The sequence below is a fragment of the Choloepus didactylus genome, chromosome 16 (assembly GCF_015220235.1).
Source record: "Choloepus didactylus isolate mChoDid1 chromosome 16, mChoDid1.pri, whole genome shotgun sequence".
Taxonomy (NCBI): Eukaryota; Metazoa; Chordata; class Mammalia; order Pilosa; family Megalonychidae; genus Choloepus; species Choloepus didactylus.
The window spans coordinates 54,972,826-54,987,456 of record NC_051322.1 but is presented as its reverse complement, the minus strand read 5'-3'; the positions used below and the strand labels follow the sequence as shown (position 1 = coordinate 54,987,456).

The 14,631-nt window shown below is 38.2% G+C and overlaps 1 protein-coding gene across 4 annotated transcripts in view; it reads right to left on the bottom strand.

The window, feature by feature from the left end:
* The window catches only part of ZNF521 (zinc finger protein 521), a 305,063-nt gene that overhangs the window by 274,265 nt on the left and 16,167 nt on the right, over positions 1-14,631 (bottom strand). The window lies entirely within an intron of this gene.

Here is a 14,631-nt window from a genome sequence, read left to right as displayed (position 1 = left end):
TTATCATTTTTTCAAGGCCTTCCAGGGGTTTTTGCTTTAAAAACAGAGATAAATCACTTTTAAAATTAAACAGTCTCCAATGCAAAGAAAAGAGGGGGGAAAAAAAACCACTGTGCTCAAGAATGAATTCCTTTCTGCTAAATATACTCTTTCATGGGAAATTACCAGAATTAGCCAAAAAGCTAGAAAAAGCTATGCTAATTACCATAGGCATGAAATTGACCTTTACTTATAAACTGGTCAAAACACACAATTACTCTATTATTTGTTGACAGCAATAGCAAAATAAGCTCTACCACACAGCAAAACATTCTTACAAACTCAAGCTCAAGTGTAAATGCATTAGTGTATCTCTTGTTTCCAAAACGGATCAAAAGGGAAACAAAATATATGAAGAGTAATTATAAACTATAATCAACCACAACTTGAGTGGGCATTATCAATGTTGGAAAAGTCAAATAATGTGAAAACTAAAAACAGTTTCATTTTAACCCTAAAAATGAAGCAAAAACAGCAAGGGGGAATAAGTGAGTAAATATACATATGCTTTACTCAGAGCTCAACAAGTACTGCTGATTATTTATGGTCTCCTTTCAGTCATTTCAGAGAAATGCCCCCCAAACACTCTAGCGCCATTGCTCCCTTTGTCAGAAAGCAATGAGAGAGAGAAAAAATTAGCACAGACCTGGGGAAAATTAGAATAATGTAATTGGTGATTTAATATATGCCTTAATTTCTAATGGCAAAAAGTCCTCCAAAGGCAGAAATAAATTATGTCTCCAAATATGAGCAAAGCAAAAGAGAGATTTCTATTTTTCAATAAAAACTTGACTAGTCAATGAAATAGTTACAAAAGGGTAGTATCAAGATACCTAAAAAAATACAAAATGCTGTAACTGTAGTCAATTTTTTTTAATATTTGAAATGGTATAATCAAGAACACAGAATCAAAATAATTTGAGTATTTCTCGGGGGAGTCGATTCAATGCCACCACACTTCCATCCTGGTGTCTGAAAACACATCCTGGTGTCTGGTAACACAATTCCACGAACTAAGCTTCTGCAAGCCACTTAAACTCCCTGCTTTCTGGCAGTTGGTCCCAAGCCTTTCTTCACATCTGCAATAAGCTTAACTATATCACCACCCTTTAAATGATATGCATATACCAACATCAACCTGTATTTCAACATATATAATAATCTCTTGAGTTCATGAGTAAAGCAGAATTTCCATCTCAAAAAGTCAATTTTTTTTTTTTTTTTTTTTAAGGAATGTACTGTTTAACTAAATTGGTAATTTTGGGTTGATTTGCCATCTGGAAAATTATTATCTCAAAACTCTACACAGTGCCCATTTCAATATACCAGGGTTTCGACTGCTCCTTCCGGGGGTGGGAGGGGTGGGGGTGGGGGTGGTGAGCACAGGATCTTTTTTGTTTGTGTTGTACTCTGCCCAACACAGAACTGTGTCCAGGTCAGTGCTTAGTAAATATTACTTAGTGATGATGAGAAGGAGGAGGAGGAAAAAAAAAAAAAAAACATAAATCCTTTACTGGTATTTTTTCTATAAACAGGAACAGACCAGGTACTACAAATTTAAAGGCACCTAATGCCTACAATTTCCAAAATTGACACTATAGGACTCACACAGTTGAGTTGGCTATTTTCAAAGGTTTCATCTAGAGCTACAGGTACAACAAATGGTTAATGGTCCAAAGATCTCCAACAAACTAAAACCAAATGGTAAAATACTTCCCAACTAGAGAGCAATTCAAGAAAATAAATAACTGGCCCAATTAGGGCACACTGACCCTGACACCATTAAACCCGTGTTGGAAGGCAGCACACACGGAATGCTCTGAGTGGTTAAGCATGAGTTCCCAGTTTCTCATAAAACTGACAGCACTCAGGGAAATCCGGGTGCTAGGCCTGAATTTTAATATGATTATTTAAATGCTACACAACAAGTGTACAGATCTGTTTGTTTTTAAATAAGGAGACACGTTGAATACTTTAAGTGGTATGCAGAGGAAAATGGTAAAAACTCGCCTTCCTTATTATTCAAGAATATGGAACACTTCACGAGAATCCTATATCAAAAATACCAAACAAATAAGAATGCTTGATGCTTTAGCTCTTAAAGATTAAAGAATAACTGCAGTCCATGCATTTGACACTGTGACTAGTTATTAAAATGAGGGTCATTTTAAGACTAATACAAATGTTTTTGCTTCAACTTCTGCATTTACAGATAGAATCCTTCAGGGACTGAAGCCAGTCAAGCTTATTCACTTCTGCTGCAACTTTAGGATGCATGCTCCAGCCAACTGGCGAATTTGTTTTTAGGTCAACACTTAGGAGGGCCCCTCTGGGAGATGGGTTCGATTATAGCCTATGATGCCTTGGTGTAATGAGTACTGGAATCTCAGTCTCTCTCCTTGCAAGTAGATTTTTCCAACCTCTGCTTCCACGAGAAATTATTTCTTGCCCATCCAAAGATCTGTTTATTTGTTTTAAGGGTTTCCATTCCTAATGTCAATTGATAACAGGAAGATTACAGAAAGCTTGCATTGTCAACCATTTCTTTCCCACAGGTGGCTATACTTCAATAGTTGCACATGGCCTTAGTTAGGTAGTTTTTATAAAGTCCTTTGAGATCCGATCATCAAAAAATAATTGTATTACCCTGCTAGCCATTCAAACCTCTGACTTCAACCTGAGGGATTATAAATACAAGGTCCATGCCTCTAAGTACCACCCCCCCTCAACACCCCTGCATCGAGGACAATTGTTCAACAACTCCACTATTGTGCTGTAAATCCATTCAAATGGCGATATTTTAAAACATCCTCATATCCCCATGGAAAAAGGGCCACGTGTACCCATAAGTCCATGCCACAGCTACAGGCTCTGCAATCTCTGCTTGGCCCTAAATGATGCTGATCCAAAAGGGGGTTCTCACCTTATTCCTTCTAAAGGGTGCTACAGAGCACTGGATATTGTGTTCTGAACTAGAAAAGAGGCTTAAGTTTGGAAAAAAAAACACAATTATGATTATAAAACAAATGGCAGCTTTCTGTTTCCAACTCTGTTAACATCATTTATAAATGGAAATTAAAGAAGTATGAGTTTTCCCTTATTAAGGTTCTCTGGCGGGTGGTACTTTCCTCCTTCTCATTGTCCTCTTCATAAGTAATGTTATTGCTATAACTTAGTTTAATAAAATTAAACTTTCGGGAAAATGAAAAATTGCACTGGCTTAAAAGTGTTGAAGGCAATAAACCCATGGACTTCAATTAATTTCAAGTGTGGGACTGGTTTAAGGCCAACCAGCAGAAATTCTATTCTATCCATGTAAAAATGAGGTTTCACCACATTTACTTTTTATAACCTATATAAAAGTCAAGTAAAAGTAATGAATATCTAAAAGCCATCTCAGTGGACTGGCAAAGACTATCTGTATTCTTGAAACTCATCTTACATATTTCTCTCCATGCAACAAGGATCCCAAGCCTGATCAAAGCTAAAATGTCAAACTATTGAGCAAACAGCCCAATTTCCAATCTATTTCACTGCCTAGAAACGGACCTCCTTCCAAGCCACTTTTGCATGGAAAAGCACTGGCTAAAGAAAGAAAAACTGAGAGATCATGTGGTTATAATTATTACCAGGCAAGGAATATTTCTGCAGCTCAGTGGTAAAGTAAAACTCTGTCGCTCTCTGCTCCCAATAGTGTCCATCACAAAACAACTGCCTCATTAAATCTCTGCAGTAAGATTAATATGCCATAGCTGCACTACATTTATAACTTGGTACTCTATAAAAAGCACATTTAATGGTAAGAGCCAGAGCCTAGATACAAAGTATTACTATAAAAACTTCTGGCAGCATTTACACAGAGCAGACCCTCTTGTCCTTCTTGTAGGAGATATAAATGAGGTTTTTCCTGGTTAATTCCAAGCATGAAGCCCTTCCTTAAAAGCCAGAGTCAGTTTTTATGAGAGTGGCAGAAACACAAGATTCAGAGGATGATGTAAATATGAATTTGAGAAGATTACTTAACAACTAAGACTGGCAAGAGATGAATGAACCCAAAATACTCCACTTATACACACGCACAAACTTAAAACTGGACCATTTCCTAAACTGTTCTCGGGTCATAGCCAGTTTTGCACTAAAGTAAATAACCATTGCATGAATTACTTAATCTTAAATGAATGAACACTGTGCCAGTGAATTTAAGAAACTACCAACTAAATAATACATCGACTAAAAAAAATTTTTAGTCTTGGCTTCATTTGATGATCATGACCTCTAGGATCTAAACTACCTAAAACTATGAATAATAAATGTTCAAGAAAAAGTAGTCCCAACACTATATTACCACTGGAGTAGAAAAACAAATTATTTCTGTTATTTGGGACAGCTGCCCGATTCCTTTCTTCCATAGATACCTTCTGAAAATCAAAAAGCATTACAGCCCAGTGTCTCATACTCAGTAACCCTGTGCTGAACAAATGAACACTTTATACAAACAGATTCCACACCAAAACCATACAAATGATGCATCTCAGGTTGACAATTCTCTTGTGCCAAACAATAATTCATTGTTCAATGCTCTTTTTAAAGTTCACGTGTGCACACAACTAGTCTGCTAAGGTTTACTGACATATTTAGAAGCCCTATACCTCAAAAAGGTACTATCTGTTTTAAGCAAACCATGTCTAAAAGCACTCCTCCCTTATAAAGCTGTTCAAATCATACTCACAGAATTTTATCTTTATACTTTTTAAGAACAGAGAAAAAGTTAACTTTAGGCTACAAGGAGTTAAGATGGAGCAGAAAGCCTTCCTAACTTTCAAAAGCCAAAGGGCGGGACCATTATTTTGAGCTTTCTGGGCTCTAGAAAGGCATTCTAACTGAAATCCCATAAGCTGAAAACTGATTTAGGGAAAATAAATCGCACACTGCTATAGCATGGCAAGCAGGCACTAATGAAGAGACGTAGGGTTCCCAGACTGTGCTTCCTTCTGTCCCACACCCGCCTGCTGGTCTGCTGCCTCATTTTTTTTTCTACTGTCAAGAAAGAGTAAACAAACAAACAAACCAAAACAAAAAACAAAAACAAAAGCGATCAGTGGGGTGGCTCACAATGAGCATCCGGGCACCGTGGCCTCACTCAGCAGGCCAGAAAGAGCCACTGGCATGGGGGGGGATGGGGGGCAGCCCCAGCGCCGGTGGCAGGTGGGTCAAGGATGAAAATGTGCTCTTTTTAATTGCTCTGCAAGGTTTATTTTCTAACCGCTCTATCCACTGAAAGTTATTAAATTGTTTTACAGAAAAAAGAAAGAAAGACCCCTTCCCATTTACTTGTTATTTCCTTTGTCAATAAAATCATCTCAGAAAGAACTGTCTCTATATTTAACAAATCACACTGTGGAAGTTTAGAATTTCTGCAGTTTGGCTTGAATGTTCCACAAGTCTATCGTGGTCCTTGAAGACCAAAGAGAAATATCTCAGACGCACTGTTATCAAGGAGGAAAAGCCAAACATGAACGTACTTCTACTCTCTTTCAACAATGAAATTCCTTGTAGGAGGATGTTGTATGGGAGGAAATTCTCCTTGAGGGAGGTTAAAACTCACACACGTGTACACACACATGCATACCAACATACAACTTGGGACCAAATAAAAAGTTTCTCTTCTTCGAATCAGAATCCTACCCAAATGTCCTTCTTCCATGTACTCCCTCCCTATCTGTTAAAGATAGAGAGGATATAAAGGACATCCTGAGTAAGGGGTATATTAGAAGAAAGTCAAGTAAGCACTTCTAGTTTCATATAAAGCATGTCTATAAACAGACTCCTACTTTAAAGTCATTTAACTTCAAAATGAATTGCTATGACTAACTGGTCATAACTTCAGTAAACACAAATTTACTGAGTCATTTACTCAGGAGCAGGCGTTTGGCTACGCCCTGGAAACCAGTCTGAGGAGACCTGGTCCCCGTCCTCAAGCTGCTTGTAATCTGCCACAGAACTTCCCAACAGGTGGGCCCAAGGCTGTATCAGGAGCTGAATCCGATACAGTTCAAGACGACTGGAATCTGCAGGCCCATCACCCCAGGCCTTGACCAATTTCATCCATTTACTCAAGTGTGCCATTCAAATCTTCTCATTCTTCTATACAAGCAGCAGCATGAAAAGGGCTAGCAAGCTCTAGGATAGGGAGAGAGATGGATGAGCACATGAATGGCTGTGGGAGAGGGCGATAAATAATTAGGTAGAGGAGCACACACAGAAGAGGGACATCTACATCATGAGGGACATCTACATCATGAGGGACATCTAAATCAGGCTGGGCCGCTCAGGAAAAATTTAGCCCAAGAAGAGCTGCTCGGGTTAATTTTGCAGTATGAGTAGCACTGAGGACAAACATAAAGGGGCACAGATGCATAAAGCAACATGATGACTTCAAGGAAGGACAGGTGTATCTGGGCTATTCAAATGAGAGAGGAAAGAAAGGGAAGCAGAGGCAGAGACTGGCAAAGAGTGGCAGAGTGGTGGGCTAGAAGAGCCTGGAGAAGCAGTTAAATCTTGAAGGATCTACTGTGAGATACTTAAACGTTCAAATGTTAACCTCAACACTATCAGAAGTCATTGAAGAACTTGACGTAGGGCAGTAACTGATCTGATTTATACTTTGGAAAAATGATTCATTGGCAACTGATGGATGGACTGGATAGATACAGCCTGGAATCAGGGAGAACAGTCTGGAGGCTGCTATCTAATCCAGGAAATAAGCGACTTGAGTGCAAGCTAAGTCAATGGTAGAAAAAAAATAATGGTTCTGGGAACCACAAAGGAAACAGAATCTAGGTAATTTAGGACTGACTGTGGGCATAAGAAAGTGGGGAGCTGTCCCAGTGTTTGCCAAGCATCTTAGACATGAACCAAGAGATGTTTTGGTTTAAAAGAGGTATGTTATTCAAGGTTAACGTCTTGCTTTTCTCACTATTTTCACATTTTATCCTTTGTCCATATTCCTAATTACCTAAATCGGGGCAGATAAATGCCAAAGCTGGAGAGACTGTGCAGAAATATCACACCAGCCAACATTTTAATCTAGTGCATGAGGCTTGCAGGGTGCCCCAGTGACACTATTCAAGATTTAAGAGGTCTTTGGTGAGATTCCTTTTATTAGTCTTATTTCAAACACACATAAAGCCAAAGAAAAAGAAATGTAAAATTTAACTGAAAACAAAAATGGTTACTGATTCTTCTGTCTTTTTCATTCCACCCCCTTTTTTTTTTTTTTTAAGAAATTAATTAACCATCATTTTAGGTAAGCAATGGTTAACATGATTCTACAAGTAGTTCATGACCAAGATGAAGTAACAACACTAGACCAACATCTTTATTAATATAAAACTCAAACAAATAAGCTCATTTCAAAGGATGTAGCCATTTGTGGAAGAAAATAGGGTGAGAAACCATGTAGAATGATGACAAGCCAATGGGACTAATATTATATGAAAGATGACTAAAATGGATACGTGGACTCAAAACCACCTAACCTAATAAAGAAAAAAATTGCCCTGCTGAAGATTTTTCTAGGTGAAGGATTTATAGTAAACAATCCAATGTCTTTTTTTTTTTGCATAACCCTTTCTCCTTGCCAGCTTTGAGACTCTTCATTCTTCCAACTGCCCTGATGTCTTCATATTCAACACTGCAGTTAACTTGAAAGAGCAGCTGAATCTCATATGCCCCTAACTCCCTACAAACAAAAACAAAAACAAAAACAAACAAAAAAACCCACAACACTTCCATATTGCCATGCTCAATCTTAAACGGAGTCTCAAAGACTCCTCCTTCCAATTTACCTAAGGAAAACATTACATAAAAATATTTTAACATCCAGGTATACAGCTACTAATTTCTCTTATAGTAAAATGACTTAAAAACTGCCAAAAAAATCCACTCCGGAGAAAAACAAATTATTTAAAATTTATTTAATACATGATGACTAGGTATACTGAAAAATGCTTCTCACACAGGACAACTACAATATTAAATGAAGCATCTTTTTGAACCTAGGGTTTACACATTTGGATGTTTGGGTAAAGAAGAATCTAGTCATTACTCTTTAAATGTACTAAATAAGCTTTACCTAGAGTAGCATAGCTAGACTGTTAAACTTCACCCCAGAAAGGGAAAAAAAAAAAAACTATGGCAAAAAGCACTTGTATTCAAGGTATTATACTTTCTGACACGTCTACCAACTGTTCTTATTACTTCAGCTATTTTAGGTAACACCAATCCAGTGGCAACAATATTTCTGAATTGGACATTTAAAGTTAACCATCTCAACAATAACTCAAACGTTAGCTTAGAAGGAGAGTGTTTTGTTTTTTGCTTCGTTTTGTTTTGCTTTGAACAAGAAACATTCACTTACTCCAATATAATAGTACTTGTCTTTACATTTTGAGAAGGTAAACTCCAATCTAATTTACAAAAATCAATACAATATTATCACTCAATTCTCTTTATTGTGACTTCACTTTTTTTTTTAATTTGAGAAATTACTCTTAATTCCAGTGATATATTTGAAAGACAGGGACAACCAGATTTGTCTAAGGGTTGTGTATTAAACACAACATTTTTGGCATATATTAACACACTAAGTGGAATCTTATCACTCAAGAACATGAATAACGTTGCTTTTTTCATTCTTTTTTCTTTTTCCCTTTCCAACTGGGAATCAAACTGTCATTAAAATAAATTGGAAAATGATTTGAAAACAAATGAAGAGATAGTTTTCCTTTCTTTCCTGGCTGGCCCGCAAGTGGAAGGCCTGCATTAGTAAGAAGTGATCCCGTTCAAGAAAGATAAAGTAGTTTCTAAACAACTGCTTTGGTAACACAATGGCTCAGCAAAAGAGAAAGAAGGAAAAAGAAAGATTGGATAAAATAAGGTACTTACTTGTAAAACGAAAGATTAGAGCAAATAGTAAGGCTGTGATTTGTGACTTACGAGCTACTATGAAATACAAGAAATTTTATATATAATTGAAAAAAAGAAATTCATTGTTCTCCTTTAGTTGGGCTAATAAATTTTAACATACATATAACCCTAAATGTCTGATGTTCCTTCAGCCTGATAAAAAAAAAACACAAAAAACAAAAAAGCCACACAACCAAAAGTAAACTATAAAAACAGATCATTATTGATTTAGTACAATTTCTGCAATACTTCCCTTAAGGAATTTGAAACAAAGGAAATATAAGAGCATCATTTTTTTTTAACTTTTAAGTGCACTTTGAATTTTCTACAAAACAAAAACACTTCCTTAAGTTTTCACGAGTTTAATGTTTATCCTTAGGTTTAACTCAATCTCTCCCAAAACCAGATTTTTAAACTGCTCTTTTTCCTACACAATGACAACCTTGCCAAATGTGCATTCAATCTGCATGTATCTGCAGAGGGTAATAAAGATACCAGTGTCATTAGCATAATCAATACACAATTTACAGAGCTACCCAGATAGAAGCGAAAGTGAATGTGTATGCCATTATCTTAGGAACTATAAATTAATAGTCGTTTCTGGAAATACGTTCTCACTTACATTGTCTCAATCCTGACTTGTCATGATAAGATAAACATGTATTTGATATTTGCATACTTTAATGTGTTATATAAAGCATTTTAAAATGATGATTTGTTAGAATCTCCAAAGAGGCATAAAGTAAAATCAACTAAATCAATCACACATGTGGAGAAAATGGCAGCTAAATAAACATTTGCACCCATACTTATTAAATCTCATGTTGGAAAAGCAACACAAGTTAAAAAAAAAAAAAAAAATCCAACATTGTAAAACATAATTTTCAGTGAAGATACATGGGGAAGTACCATGTTCCAAGATAATAAGCCAGAAGGGTCAGATCTTAGCCCCTTTTCTAATAAGGACACTAAACTGGTCAATCTCACCACTGTTATATTTAACTTTAAAAAATCCCATCCTTTTGATGCTTTACATTAATAGCCAATACTTAAAAAGAACAAAAGTATGTGCCATCTGTGAAACACCATCCATAGGATATCAGATTTGGAGTCATTTCTCCAGGAATGGATTGGGTTGTGCCCAATCCCCCATCGATGGCATCAGTGCCCCACCAATCCTCAGGACAGCCTGTCCCCAACAGGTTTGTCCAACTCTTCACAGCAATAAAGAAAAATCACATTTACAATGGTATATTTCAAATGAAAGGAAACAGACATCCCTTCAGGATGGTAAAATGTCTTAATTGGCCAGAGGGGAGAAGGAATTTGCTTTTCCCCTAGTCGCTCCATACAGTATATTTAAAGCACCCAATGTGACATATCAAGAGACACTATTCAAGCTGGAAGTAGATACCTGAAACTATTGAACTCCAACCCAATAGCCTGGACTCTTGAAGGCGATTGTATAAGAAGGTAGCTTCCAAGGGGTGACAGTTTGATTGTGAAAACCTTGTAGATCACACTCCCTTTATCCAGTGTATGGATGGATGAGTAGAAAAATGGGGACAAAAAAACTAAACGAAAAATAGGGTGGGAGGGGTGATTTGGGTGTTCTTTTTTACTTTTATTTTTTATTCTTATTTTTACTTTTTCTGGTATAAGGAAAATGTTCAAAAAATAGATTGGGGTGATGAATACCCAATGATATAAGATGGTACTGTGAACAGTTGATTGTACACCATGGATCACTGTTTGGTATGTGAATATATCTCAATAAAACTGAATTAAAAAAAAAAAATCCATGGCACCTCCTAGCACAGAACAGTGCTGGGGACATGGGAAGCTCTCAACACCAACCAAAGAAAAAGAAGGAAAAAAAAAAAAAAAAGAGAGAGAGAGAGAGAGAGACTATTCAACCCAAATCAGATGCACCACTATAATTTTGCAGGCACAACCACCACTCACTCTTTCCTATAATTCCAGCTGCTGGGTCCACCCAAGCAAATCTCCTGACCTTGGAGTGAATATATGGGAGAAAGACACTACAGAGGAAGTCCCAGGGTAAAGGGATAGGTCTGCTGAGAGATTTTACCAGCAATGGGAAACCCCTCCTGAATACTTGGCTCCAGCACCCCATCACCACCTCTAAAATTCCTCCCGGATCAGTTTTCTAAGGTGTGCCAGTTTGAAGGTATTATGTCCCCCAAAACATCATTATCTTTGATGCAATCTTGTGTGGGCAGACATTATCAGTGTTGATTAGATTGTAATTCTTTGAGTGTTTCTGTGGAGATGCGCCCCACCCAACCGTGGGTGATGACTCTGATTGGATAATTTCCATGGAGGTGTTACCCCACCCATTCAGGGTGGGTCTAAATTAAATCACTGGAACCATATAAATGAGCTGACAAACAGAAGGATCTCAGTGCAGCTGAGAGTGACAGTTTGAAGAGGAGCTACAGCCAAGAGGAACACTTTGAAGAATGAACAGAAGCTGAGAGAGTAGCAGCAGATGAGAGACAGTTTGAAGACAGGCGTTGAAAGCAGACTCTTGCTCCAGAGAAGCTAAGAGAGGACAAATATCCCAAAAAGCAACTAAGAGTGACATTTTTGAGGAACTGCAGCCTAGAGAGGAACGTCCTGGGAGAAAGCCATTTTGAAACCAGAACTTTGGAGCAGATGCCAGCCACGTGACTTCCCAGCTAACAGAGGTTTTCCAGACACGAATGGCCATCCTCCAGAGAAGGTACCAGATTGCTGATGTGTTATCTTGGACACTTTATGATCTTAAGACTGTAACTGTGTAACCAAATAAACCCCCTTTATAAAAGCCAATCCATTTCTGGTGTTTTGCATTCCAGCAGCATTAGCAAACTAGAACATAAGGCATACCATGTTTTATTAGAAACCAAAGCCTTTAATCATACAATCAGGCATCTGTCTGGTTTGCATGGCTTCTAACTCTCTCTCAGGAGTAAATGACTGATAACATGTCATAACTTTTCTTCTAGAAGCAACTTTCTCTGGCAGGTGAACTAGGGGAAGGAACTCAGATCTGACTGCCTAAAGCAAAAGGGCACACTAGAGGATACCTGGTGGCCAGAGGATTCATTGTTCTACCTCTTGATTTGGTTTAAGACTGGTCTGGTCCTTCTCTTCCTTGGCTTCTTCTCTTTGAAAATTGTGGGATTAAAGAGACTGCCACTTTGGAGACAGGAAGTCTACATTCCTTTTCTGCTTGAGTCAAGCTAACTGGATGAGCCCAGCATCTGTGCCTCAGTTTCCTCACTTGTAAAGTAGGGATAATGATAACTGCTACAGGATTCATTTAAGGTCATATGAAATAGATACACAATGTCTTTGGAAATATACATTAAACAGGTAGTCAAATGCAAATTCAACTTCCCTCCATCTCCATTACCCACCTTATGTTAGAGATAATGGTGACTGACAGTTAAAAATAAAAACTCAAAGAATTCCTTTTAGGCTTTCTCCAGAGGGGAAAATATTTTCTTCTCTACTCAAAGAAGCCAGGCAGCCACAGAACTACACATTAGTCCTGCAGACTTTGCAGAAGATGAAAACATAACGAGGTTAGAATGTGCATACTTCCCTAGCTTCCTAGAGAACGTCATCCATATTAAAAAGCAATTACCAGTTATTAAGGACTTGCTAAGACCCAGATACCTGTTAGGCATCTTACATGTGTTACATAATACAGCAATCCACTGGACTGGTAAGAAAACTGTGGTATACTGTGGATGATGGTAGGGTGTGTGAACAGATCTCAAACTACTAAAAAAAGTAAATTAACAATGGGGAGAGGAGGGGAATGAGATGTTTTGGATATTTTTTCATTTTAATTTTCATTGTATTTTTGGAAGTAATGAAAATGTTCAAAGTTTGATGGTGATGAAAGCACAACTATATGATGATACCGTGAACAGCTGATTATACACTTCGAATGATTGTATGTTATGTGATTATGTCTCGATAAAGTTGCATTAAAAAAAAAAAAAAAAAAAAGAAAACTGTGGTGTACAGAGGTTTGATAACATGCAGCTAAAAGCACCAGGATTCAAACTCAAGTCCCCAGGCACGGGATCCCTGCTCTTTCCCCACTGTGACATGTCAAGTGCGCTGACAGGACCAGAGGCCCGAGACCCTGACAGCTAACCCTGGAATAGGGGAGATGACACTCCCATAGCAGTGGGCCCAGGACCGTGGCTTTTGCAGAGTCTGCAAGGGGTGGGGAAAGTCACTTTTCCTTCCATAGACTAGAAATGTGCTCAGCAATGAAAGGTACTTCCTAGAGTGATAAACCAGGAGACAGGGAGTCTGCTCCCTATCCTGTCACTTCATCACGGTATGACCTGGAACATGGCACTTAAGCAACTCGAGTCCTCGCGATGACGGGGTGGACACTTGCTCTCTGGCATCCTTGTCTGCTCTCAGGTTCCACGATCTGTATCCTCCTGAGCTCAGGAAACACTTCCAACCTCCCACAAACAAACTTTCCTAACATGACTCCTGCCCCAGCTGACCTCTCAGGAAACAAACCACCATCCAGCCCAATTCTCTTTGTAAAGTGCTCTATAGAACATCTATTTTAAATTACCTGAAAGTGGAATTTCTTTGGTGGCGCAGTATCGTCTAAGGATATTCTACTCATTAAAAGTGGCCTCACACAATCCTCTTGGCTCTCTCTGCTCCAGTTTTCATTACTATTCCTTTCACTTCATTTAGCATTATGGTTGAAGGAAAAAGTATAAATGGGTATTTGAAAGTCATCTGATTGGACACATTAGGGTTTTAGATTTTGTCTGTATAGAAAGACAACTTTATGACAGTGATAATTTCGTTAAAATAAAAGAGAGGATAGTGTCTACAAAGGATATCAGCAGAAACTAAGCGCTGAGGTCAGCGGACGGGCACGGCTGGACTGCCAGAGCCCTGAGGGACAGCCTGGACCCCGCCATCTGGGACCGGGCCCTGGGTGAGTTTGTGAACTAAATAGAGAGAGTACGGCCAGTGCCTGAATGAGCAAGTGAAACATAAACAAAGCAAACTGAAGAGTTGGGCTTTTACTGCAGAAAAGAATGGAGAAGAAATGAAGAGTAAAGGAATTTCAGACAGTCTGCCCCAAACTAAGGTTTCAAATAAAATTAAAGCAGTGGCTAGACAAAGCCAGTCCTGGAGAGGTGGCTCACAGCCGGTCAGCAGCACACTGCTATCTATATTCTCCCTCCACCTTCACACTCTGTACCCACCTGTGCTTCTAGACCAACTCAAGAGAACTCTCTGAAGCCTACAAGAAAAACTTGCTGATAAGGAAGGTGATGTAGCAAATCATCCCCTCATTCCGCTAATTCCTTTGTAAACCCAAGCCCAGATTTACCTTTTTAATTTACGGATTATTAATAAATCTATGATTAAACCTGCATAATGATACATGAATACTTGTCTCCAGCTCCTCTCCCAAGAACAATTATATAGTGGCCCTTCAGCAAAGAACCTCAGACACCAACCTGACTTACCAAAAAAAATGGCAGAGGTGCTAAACATTAATTAGCCTCTCTTTAAGCTTGCATTATATTTTAATTGGAATTTCTGCAGGAATTTTTC